The sequence below is a fragment of the Nicotiana sylvestris genome, chromosome 9, assembly GCF_000393655.2.
Source record: "Nicotiana sylvestris chromosome 9, ASM39365v2, whole genome shotgun sequence".
Classification (NCBI taxonomy): domain Eukaryota; kingdom Viridiplantae; phylum Streptophyta; class Magnoliopsida; order Solanales; family Solanaceae; genus Nicotiana; species Nicotiana sylvestris.
In genome coordinates, this window is record NC_091065.1 from 38,158,049 (window position 1) to 38,170,372 (window position 12,324).

The following is a 12,324-nucleotide window of genomic DNA, read 5'->3' on the forward strand; positions in this document are numbered from 1 at the left end:
TCATAAAAACTCGCGCCATAGGTTGCGTCATCGGTATTACATCATCACGGAAGCTCGAGGAGTCAGGTATCAGAATCGTTTCCCATCGCTTCATTTTGAGAAATGCAGAGACTATCTGTATGTGGCAAAATCAGAGGGCCTAATTTCTTACTATCGAGTCACTTCAGAAGAACACCTCGAAACCCTGAGGATGCGAAGCTATAACCGAGTTCCCTCCCTAGGAGCTCGTCGAGGTCCGACTTAAAGAAGATATAGATTGAGGCTAGAGTCAAATGGGGAATTCCCAAGGCACATGGCTAAGTCTGACAAAGCAAGCCTACCTAGGGCCTGTATCAAGGCGTCGCATCTAGCCGTCCCATCTCCATGCTTTTACAACTAATGTATTTTGTACTATGGGGAGATTCCCCTCCTATATAAAGGGGATCCTCATCACTTTGTAAGCGGCGGCTATTGCTCCAACTATTCTACACAAGACCAATAACTACTCTCTCTCTCTCTCTCTCTCTTTTCTCTCTGACTTACTCGCTCGAGTCTACCTTCTTCATTTATTGCTTTCATACGTGTTCTTTATCTATTGCTTGATATTGGCCACAAAGAGCCTTAATTAATTATATCCTAACTATTATTCCCTTCCTCGAGGCCTTTCATCTGTTAGCCCGAGGCCCAGACGGCTAGCTCCTCGATTTGATTACAACCCAGTTTTAGTTCGTATTTCGTCGTTAAGCTTCACATATCTAGCATCAAGTGCCTTAACAACTAGCTTAAAAATATATCACATATTTTTAGAGTCCCATTAACAAATTTTATTGTTATTACCATTTTCACGGTAAATAGATTTCCTCGAGAGTCTCCCTCCGGGCTTGACACTTAGACAATTCATTGCTTCGTCTTGCTCGATTAGAGGCCTCCCTCAACTCAGCTTGAACGGCAGCGACTTCTCTCACATATATAGCAATGGATTTATTTGCCGCAACCTTCGTCTTCTTAGCTTCAGTATTAGCTTGTGCAGCTTCAGCCTTAGCGTGTGCTGCTTCGGTCAGGGCTTTAGCCAGTTCGGCCTCCAGACCCTCGATTTCTCTGGCTTGAGCCAGGCCCTTCGCTTCAACACCTCAGAGCTGAGCATCATTCGAGGCCAGTTGAGCCTCAACAACTTCCTCTTCGGTAGCAAGTCGATCCATGTTCTCCTTCTACTGATGGCAATCAGTCCGAACTCGATCAACCTCACCCAGGAGTTGCCCAATCATGTTCATCTTTTGTTGTAGCTGAGATACCGAAGTATTAGCCTCCGAAGCAGGGCCAAAAATTTTGTTAAAATCGAAGTTACCTGCTCATCCAGCTCGGAATCGCTTTTTTGAGCTTTAGCCAAAGCGGTTTAGAGGTCCTTAAGCTCCTCTTCCTTCTAGCTGCAGAGGAGCCTCAAGGCCTTTTCTTCGCTCAAAACTCTCTTGAGCTCGACCTCACATTTTCTCAACTCAGCCCTAAAGTTTGCTATGTCCTATACATGAAATAAAGACACATCAGACGAAAGAGGAAGAAACAAAAACTTACAATGTTAAAAGTAAGTATGTACCGGAATAAGGAGACGCTGAGCCTCTTCAAAAATAAAGGATGCATCGTTGAGGTCATCGTCATCCTCGATCCTAGCATAGCAAGACTGAAAGAGATCATCCTCATTGACCTTATTTGGGTCGGGCATATGCAAAGCGTTGGCTTCCTTGAATTCCCCCCAGAATAATTTGGTAGTGAGAGGGAATGACCTATTGTCGCGGCCCTGAGCTCTTCACTCGGGGCATTCTCATCAGCATTGGGGGACTCAATGATTACCCCCTCCGATATAGCAGTTGAAGACGGAGGGACAATCTCAACCTCCGGGGACATAGGGGCCTTGCCCATTTCTTCTCTCTGGCATCCTCACCACAAGGTTAATTTTCTAGTGCGGGAGGCTCGGTGGCCTCGACTGGCTTCCTGGTCTGAGACACGGCGCTGATTCTTCATCATCATTCTCCTCACCATCCAGGGAGTCATGGGTTGAGTCTGTGCCCGTTTGTGCAAACCTTTTACGCAGCCTTCGAGTGAAGGTTTTCCTGTCTTGAGGCTCTTCGGGTTTCGAGACCCTTTTTCTTTTGTTGTCCTTCTCGAGCATTGGATTTGAAGACTTGGTTTTTTCCCCAAGCGGGGTTGGCCTCATTTCGGATGCATCTCCAAGGCCATGGTTCTTGGTCTCCCACTAGCCCTTCGCCAATTCATGCCACTTACGCTTGTAGTAGGAAGAAGTGGCAGCTAATTTTCTGACCTAATCCTCGAGGTTAGGCACCGCTAGGGGTGCCCAAACATCGGCAGCCAAATGAAAGATGAGAAAGTTATGGAAAATGAAAGGACATGAATAGATATAAAAAATACGGACTCCACTTACGGTTAAAGTTCTACCTCTCCGGGAACGGCATTTTTCCCTCAAGGATGATGTCCGAAGTCCTGACTCTAACAAATCAGCCCATCCAACCCCGATATTTGGTTTTATCGGTGCTGGCAAAGAAGGACATCATGGTTTGACGTTGTAGCTTGATGAGCCCACGGAATAACTAGGGCCAATACAACCGAACTAGGTGGCTGAGGGTGAATTCCAAACCCTCGGCCTTCTTAGCGAAATACCACAGCAGGATCACGATATGCCAGAACGAAGGGTGGATTTGGTAGAGGTTAACTTCGTTTGTCTTGCAGAAGTCGATCACCGCTGGATGGAGGGGGGCCAGTGTGAAAGGGTAAGTGTAAACATTCAAAAAACCCTCTTTGTGGGTAGTTATGCTTTCATCAAGCCTCGGGATATGAACCTCGACCTCATCTCCCCATTGATAGTCCTCCTTTACTTCATTGACGAGCTGCTTAGTTATCAGGCTAATATATCTGGATACATGCTCGCATCAGCCCTCGATATCTGGAGGATTCTTGATACTGAAGTCCTTCTTGATGATGCAATCACCAGGGGTGATGTTTTCAAGTGTTTGTAGCACCACCGGTTTGGCCGGCTAGGAGGCATAGGAAGATGATGCTTTATCTTTTTTAGGGACCTTCTTGGAAGTTTTGGCCATGGTTGTAAGCTAAGGAATGCAGGTACACAGGGATGTAGTGTTTCCGGCAAGAGTTTGGTGTTTTTCGGTGTTTAAGAGGCGGAGGAAGCAGGTGATTGAAGAAAGAGATGAGGATTGGAAAAAATTGAAGAAAGGTAAAGTTCTTTACTAAGGGAAAATGCCTAATATTTATAATGGGGCAGCGACGGTTAAGTGGCGTTAATGGCCGACCAACACTGGCGTGCATTCAATATTTTTGGGGAAGTGGGCCGATGGGACGTTTCGGTCACTTCGAACATTGACATCATTACTAGAGGTTCGGGAAAATCAAGGTCCAAATCATTTCATATCATTCCATTCTAAGAAACAAGGGGACTGTCTGTATACGGTCAAAATCGAGGAGCTTGAATTTGAAGTCTTAAATCAAACTATGGGTCCGAATTCGGGCGACTCGGAGAGGAGGTCAGATCTGTCTAAGGGGAACAAACCTTGCGGAAGCTGATCGAAGGCCTAGCACAACCTACATCGAGGGTAGCACAATCTCGAAGTCAATCAAGAAAGAGCAGAAATTTCTCAAGGACACGTGGATCAGGGCATAGATTAAAGGATAAGATTTGTACAAAATAGTACATGTCTGTACTAGGTCGTTATACACCTGTACTAATTGAATTCTTTACCAGAATGAGGAATGTAAAATATTGGGGTTTTCTCCTCCTATATAAAGGGGACCCCAATCATCTTGTAAGATATATCACATTATTCACTTCAATAGAACATTTTATTCTACTCTTTTTTAATGTGCTCAACAATTATTCTTCAGCTTTATTTCCTTTACTTTAGTGTTCATACTTTATTGGTCTTAACTGACCTCGAGGTCCCCGGATAACCAAACTCGAGTCCCCTACTGCTCCAACAATATTGATTTGGTTCATCATTTCTTCTTACTTGAGCTTAATATTACTTGTATAATCACTAGTATTAGAATATACCACATATCTTTAAAACCACAAATTATCTTTAATTGTTACTCATATTTTTCAAGGTAAACACAACTATTGATGGTATTATGATTGGATTGGGTTGCATGCCGCAACAACGCTTGAATATGGATCAGTCTTCGCGGAGTCAGGTGACACGATTCATAAGCTCTCTAAACATTCAAGGATCATCAACTAGACCAAAACCATATGAATACCAGGAAAACATACCATATTTTCTCTTTCTAAACAACTAAACCTCAACACTAGATATACCATAGTCAAGGTATTGATCAAAAGTAATTTCCTAGAAAAGTGGCTTGGACTAAACCTGCAAAAAAGGTTCTTCAAAGCATGGTAAATGTATTGTGAAGTTAGAACCATGTGAGTACTCATCCTTCTCCACATTTGAGTCATTATATTCCGCATCCAGCTCAATATCCTCAATATTTATGGCACCAAAATCTTCACGTGACTCATTGTTTTCATTGGCAACTTATCCATTGATATTTTCAAACCATAAGGAATTAGAAAACGCTCTAATGTCTTCACCAATTTCTTTTCCTAATAGGTTTTTATAAAATTTCAAATATTACTTGATAATATTTTAATCATCATGTGAGGCACCATCATTATCCTCTAAGTTTTTTCCTCAATTTTTTGCATGAAAGGAGAAACAACACTTAAACAAAAAAGAGTTAGTGAATCGGAATATGAACAACATTCATCCTCTATCAAGCATGTGATTTGTTCATCAACTTTTCTTGTCCCTCGCTTTCATCACATAGTGGCAAAATTTCACATAAAAAGAGTGATTAAAAAGGCGATATTCATTTTCAATTTGAGTTATACCTCCACTTAAACTCTTAACCTTACAAAATTGAGGTACAAGTTTTGCTTCATTTGCATGTAGAAACATATCATCAATAAGGTCATACCACATGATATCATCAATCTCATACTTCCACGGATCATTCGCCTTTGCACCATTGAAATCTTCTTCAAAACGTGATTTTCCATGCACTTACTGCTCTAACTTTTTACTAGTTCTTCTTCAATAGCGTGAAGCCCCTTTCGTTAGGGTCCGCCAAATTATTTTAGCAAGACTGATTTGATTTCACATGGATCCAAATTGTTCCTTCACAACTATGGTGTAAGTTGTAATGTGTTCATGTGGATCTGATATTTTATCGTATTTTGGAATATCAGGTATATTGAATCTCTTTGGGATCAACTCTAGAGCTAGACTAGGTTTGAATGGCAATTGTATATACTTCTTCTAATATACTTTTTCGAGTCCTGACCCTTTAAGACCAGAGATGCCCCTAAAATTTGATCCATCCGAGCCTAATATTCCTTGGCATTCTGATCAATTCAAGAATTTATTTCTCTCATGAACCTCATGAGTTCGGTCTTGAAAGGATCGTATGTGTTGTTTTCATTTTCAGATCCATTACCTGCATCGCCTGCTTGGTTGTTTAGCCAAAAGTCCCCTCCGGAATTGATTTTATTTGTTCTTGGTGCAGTTTGATTTATAGGCACGCCAGGAGGGGCTCGAACTCAACCATTTGAATTATTTGAAGCCATCGATAACGCTTGTTGAAGTTTAATAAATATCCAGTCCTATCTTGAGAGATATTTCATAATTTATTGATGTTGTGCTCTCAAAATGTTTACAGTATTGGCTACGGGCTTGCCACCCAAATCATCAGGAGGGGGACTCCTCGCACATCGAGTCATTCTTTCCACCCCGTTCGAAGGTATACATCAACCTGACCGGTATTTTGAGCATTGACATTTTGTTCGATGGTTTGAGGTATTGAGCTTTTGACTTGTGTGCAGGGTCTGCTTTGATTTTTGAGTGGTCAGGGATTAAATTTAAAGAGTAATTCTCAATTTGAAGCTTTAAGTTATAAGAGTTGATCAAGGTTTTGACTTTTGTATAAATGATCTCAGATTTATATTTTGATAGTTCCAATATTTTCGTATGGTGGTTTTTGATTTAGGCGTATGTCTGAATTTAAATTTGGAGGTTCCTAGGTTATTTTGACCTTAATTGGCAAAAGTTGAAAATTTAAAGGTTTGGGAGGTTCATAAGTTTGACCGATAGTTGACCTTGTCGCTATCAGGTTCAGATCATTGTTCCAGGATTTGGAATAGGGTTTATATGTAGTTTGTGACTTGTGTGCAAAATATAGAGATATTCCATGTTAGTTAGATGTGGTTCGACACGAGTTTTAAAAGTTGGAGGTTCGATTAGTTCATTAAGCTTGAATTGAGTTATGATTTTGTTGTTTTGATATTATTTTGTATGATTTTAGGCCTCGAGTAGGCTCGTATAACATTTTGGGACTGGTTGGTATGTTTGGATAGGGTCCCAATGGGAACAGGTGTGTTTCAGATGTTTTTCATAATAATTTGATCTTGTTTGGCAGTTCTGTTACTGGTGTTGTCACGACCCCAAATATCGGTTGTGATAGTGCCTATCACATTACTAGGCAAGCCAGACCAATTATAAACCACAACCCATTTTCATTTTAAATAAATCATTTGCTAACACGGTTTAATTACCAATTATCATAATAAGTGTTTAAAACAGCAAGATAGTCATGCGGAAGTCAACAATATATAGAAACTACACAGCCCACACTGATCTGGTGTCACAAGTCTAGAGCTTTTAATACATGTCTGGACAACTTACTACATAGATAGTTTAGAAATGCGGAAAAGTAATAAGATAGAAGGGAGAAATCAGGGCTGCAGACGCCATGCAGCTACCTCGAAATCCCCAGCAATTATTGAACGACTAAAAAGCTCTCACTCGGCCTCTGGGGCACCTGGATCTGCACGCAAGGTGTAGGGAGTAATGTGAGTACTCCGACCTAGTGAGTAATAAAGATAAATAATGACTGAAAGTAAGAAAATACGTATACACAGGGTATTCTATAATGAAGCAATTAAATAGGTAATTTGTAAGCAGTAAACCAATGAAAATCAAAATAAAGTACTTCTACAACAAATAAACCGGTAATTGACAAATAGTTATAATAAAGTAAACACATAGAAGTTTGCCCATCGGGCACAATATCAACAATTTTCGCCCCTCGGGATCAATCTCACATCACAATGGGTACCCACGCTCAGGGGTGTGTAGAATCCGGGAGGGGCCCCTTACGGCCCAAGCGCAATATCAAACCATCTCGTGGCATCAAATCTAGGCCTTCGGCCTCATATCAATCAAGCCACCTCGTGGCATATATATGCATCTCAGGCCCTCGGCCTCATATTAGTATCAGTGTGTCCTCACAACTAGGACCTCGGCCTTACTAAGTCCAAAATCATCACAAGCCCCTCGGACAATAGTAAAACAATATTTCTCAGACCAAAACATTATTTAAATTATCATTTAAGTCTCAAAACTGAGTACAGATGGCCGAGTAGTAAAATAGTGGAAAATAACGGGACTGAGTTCAAGTAATAAGTCAAAACAGTGAGAAAATAGTAATAAACATCCCCGAAGGGTTCAAATAGTTGGAACGAAGCCCAAATATGGCAATCAGCCCAAATCATGATGATAGCAAATAAGTTTCAGTCAAATACGCGGTAAAATCATCAATCGGGACGGACCAAGTCACAATCCCCAATAGTGCACGATCCCACGCTCGTCATCGGGTGTGTGTCACACCTCAATATAGCAATACGATGTGCAAATTCGGGGTTTCAAACCCTCAGATCATCATTTACAATCATTACTCACCTCGAACCGGCTAAAACTCTAGCTCGCGACGCCTTTGCCCCTCGAATCGGCCTCCAAAATTACAACGAATACGTCACAATATGCTAAGGGAACAAATCCCAAGCGAGAACAATCAACAAAGTGCACGATTCCTGAAATACCAAAACTCGAGCCCCATGCCCATGTCTCGTAATTGGGTAAAATTTGTATTTTCAGAATCCTCATACCCTCACGAGTCTAACCATAGCAAAATTATCCAATTCTGGTACCATTTGGTCCTTCAAATCATCGTTTTATATTTTTGGAAGATTCCACAACTTTTCTTCCCAAATTCCATCCCAAATCATTAATTAAATGATGAATTCAATGATAGATTCATGTATTCTAGCCAAATTTGAGTTAGAATCACTTACCCCCGACGAATTTCTTGAAAAACCTTCGAAAAATCGCCAAAATCCGATCTCTCTAGGTCAAAATATTAAATAAAATCCAAAATCTTGTATTTATAGAGTACTACACAGATTTCCACCTCTGCGGACCGCACAAAAACGACCGCGGTCGGCACAAAACCAGTGCGGTCCGCACAAAAAACGACTGCGGTTGCACAGGTTTTCATCTGCAGTGATAGGCTTTAGTATATTGGCCATCACTTTCGCTATAGATGTCCAAATTGTGATATATTTAATTTTCTGGAAACTAGACACGAAGATCTACAACTTTTGTTTTTGAATCATCTCAAAATTTCGTGTAGATCAAAATATATGAGCTTACAAAGTAGGACCGGTGAAATTCTCCCCACTGCGGCCGCACTGCATTTTGTGCGGTCCGCATAGCACCTACCGCGGCTACACTTCATTTTGTGCGGACCGCGCTGGTGGGTTCCGAGGCCTGCAACCCTTCTGGACCTACTATAGCTATGATTTTCGGCCTAACATATCCCGGAACCCCCTGAACTTCAAACCAATTGTACCAACACATCCCATGACATCGTTCAAACTTGTTCAACACTTCGGAACGCTCACAACAACATCAAATCATCAATTTAACATAGGATTCAAGCCTAAGAACTCCAAGAACTCTTAAATTATGCTTTTGATCAAAAAGTCTATCAAATCTCATCCGAATAACCTGAAATTTTGCACACACATACCAAATGACACAACGAAGCTACTGCAACTCTCAGAATTCCATTCCGACCCTTATATCAAAATCTCGCCTATCAACCGAAAATCACCAAAATTTCAACTTCGCCAATTTAAGCCTAAATCTTCTCTACATATCCAAAACCCATTTCGATCACGCTCCTAAGTTACAAATCACCTCCCGAAGCTAACCGAACCATCGGAACTCACTTCCGAGCCTTCTAACACATAAGTCAATATCCGGTTGTCTTTTCTAACTTAAGCCTTCTTAAAAGAAACTAAGTGTCTCAAACTTCACCAAACTCATTCAGGACTCGATCCAACCAACCCGATACCACAAAAACAAGGATAACGAATCATAAAAAAGCTGAAATGGGGAAAATGGAGTGGTAACTCATGAGACGATTCGCCGGGTCGTCACAGGTGTTTCGCACCTGCACAGGATTAGTAGCAAGTGCAATGTCGTTTATGTGAAATGTAGTTCTCTTATACGAATAAGAGGTGGTCTAGGATATTGTTACTTCTGCACATGAGGGGGCGCAGGTGCAAGGTCGCACTTGCGATGTCTAGTTCGTAAATGCGTGTTTGAGACCTGAGATGAGAGGTCACTTTTGTAGAGCTTGTAGCACAGATATGAACACGATTTTGTGATAGTATATGCACACATGCGGATCCGCGGATACGATTCTTGGTCCGTAGATGTGAGATTGGTTAGACTCAGCGAGGTTTGCAAATGCGAGCAAGGGCTCGCAGATGTGAGGTCACTGGTGCGACGTTATTGTCTGCAAATGCAGAGTTACTAGCAACTTATTATATTTCCAGAGTTGACTCATATTTCATTATTTTAGGTGTTAGAGCTTGGTAAGAGGCGATATTTGGAGGATATTTTCACTACTATTTCGTTGGTAAGTAACTTCTGCTTGGATTGGGTTATGTAAATTGATTTCCCATGGATTTACACACTTTAATCGTGGAATTTTGATGAAAAAAATGGAATGTTTGCCTACACTTTAAGAGAGTGTAATTTGGATGAAAAAAATGGAATGTTTGCCTACACTTTAAGAGAGTGTAATTTGGGAGTTTAAGTATATATTTGGACTCAGATTTGGAATCTAATCACATATTTGGACTCAACAGGTTATGTTTCATCAGATTTTTGTATTGGTTCTGGGTTTCAAGCACGTTGTCCCCAGGTTTACTTTTGGGGAATTCTTCAAAGGTCGATACTTTATTGATTATTACTATTTCCTTGGGCATTGGTTGGCTTCCTTGAATGATGTTTGACCAGATTGGAGCTGGTTAGAGATGATTTCTCAAGGAATTGTGATTGTGAGCTTTTGTCTAGCCGGATGAGGTAAGTGCTTGCATGTCTTTGGTTGAGGGAATTTTTTAATAATTGATATTGTTTGGTACAAGCGGGGGTGATATATATAAGCTGATGAGCGTATATAAATTTGCTATGGGTATTCATGCTCTGGGTGGATTCTAGATTACTCTATGCCTTGTTTGGTCGGTTGTTCTACTTGATTCTATATTTTACTCAATTGATTGACTACGCGAGCACGATCAATTATGCTAGAGATAATGTGAGGCTATTGGTACGTTATTTTGAGCATGATGATCAAATCTTGAGATTTGTGCTATACTTGCCTCAGACGTAGATATACATATGTTATGAACACACATCCGTACTTGTTCTTGTGTTGTGCCTTGATTTTGATGTGTACACTCTGTGACACATATTTGATCCTTTGAATGGCTACTTGAACTTAATTGCTACTATTCATATAGCCATAGTCATGCTTTGTATGTTGAACACTCATCCGTATTTATTTATTGTCTTGTCCTTATGCACCTTGTTGACAAGTTATGAGCATGTCTTTTGTGGTAATTTGGTATATTGCATTATTATTATTAGGGCACATGTGGACATGTTGGGCAGATTAATTGGGTGTTGGCATGCCTGTCACGATCCAAACCCCGCTCCGGTCATGATGGCGCCTCTCGTGAAGACAAGGCCAGCCAACAAACCCATATCGCCTTTTCAAAAATAGTAAAATATTAATAAATAGCTTAAATATGATTTAATGATATAATTAACGGAAGCACAACCCGACACAGCCCTAACCGGGGTGTCACAAGTCACGAGCATCTACTAGGGTATAAATACAACTGAAAGCCTGGAGTGTACAAATACAGACTAATGAAATGAGGAGAGAGAAAAGCAGTGCTGCGAACGCCGGCAGCTACCTTGCTAAACCCTGATGACTCTACCTCCGATCAGCCAAAACATACCTGAATCTGCACACAAGGTGCAGGGAGTAATGTGAATACTCCAACTCAGTGAGTAATAATAATAAATAAAGACTGAAGGCAAGAAATCACGCAAAAATACAAGGCATTCCATACTGAAGCAGTAAAATCACTTTAAACAGTAAAGTAGTGAGAAATCAAGTGAAAATCCCTTTTTCCAACAAGTAAAACAAGTAGTTTACAAGTGAGTAACAAAAATGATAGAAATGTAAACAACTCCTCGGGCAAAACATGTACAACAAACCGCCCCTCGGGCATTATATCAACAGAACCATCCCCTCAGGCATAATATCAAAAGAACTAGCCCCTCGGGCTCAATATTAGAACAGTGCCAGCCCCTCGGGCTCAATATCAGAACAGTAACAGCCCCTCGGGCTCAATATCAGATCAGTAACAGCCCCTCGGGCTCACTCTCAGAATAGTATCAACCCCTCGGGCTACCTCACAATCACTCATATCAGCCCCTCGGGCATAGTATCAATCACTCAGAACAATGGGTACCCGCGCTCACTGTGGGTGTGCAGACTCCGGAGGGGCCCCTTACGGCCCAAGCGCTATATCAAGCCACCTCGTGGCATCATCACTCAGCATATCCTCATATCACTCAAGCCACCGCGTGGCATATAAAGTATCTCAGGCCCTCGGCCTCATATCACTCGGCCTCACATCACTCAAGCCACCGCGTGGCATATAAAGTATCTCAGGTCCTCGGCCTCACATCACTCAATCCACCGCGTGGCATATAAAGTATCTCAGTCCCTCGGCCTCATATCACTCGGCCTCACATCACTCAAGCCACCGAGTGGCATAAATAGTATCTTAGGCCCTCGGCCTCATATCACTTAGCATATCCTCAGATATGGCCCTCAGCCTCACTTAGTCCGGAAATCATAATAAGCCCCTCGGGCATTTGTAAAACAGTAGTTCTCAGCCCAAAATACCATTTAGAAATATCATTTGAGTTTTCAAATCTGCATAAAAGCGGCTGAGTTTGTAAAACAATAATTATCAACAGGACTGAGTTTAAATATAAGTCAAAACAGTGAGGAAATAGTGATAAAAATTCCCAAAGGATTCAAATAATTGGCACG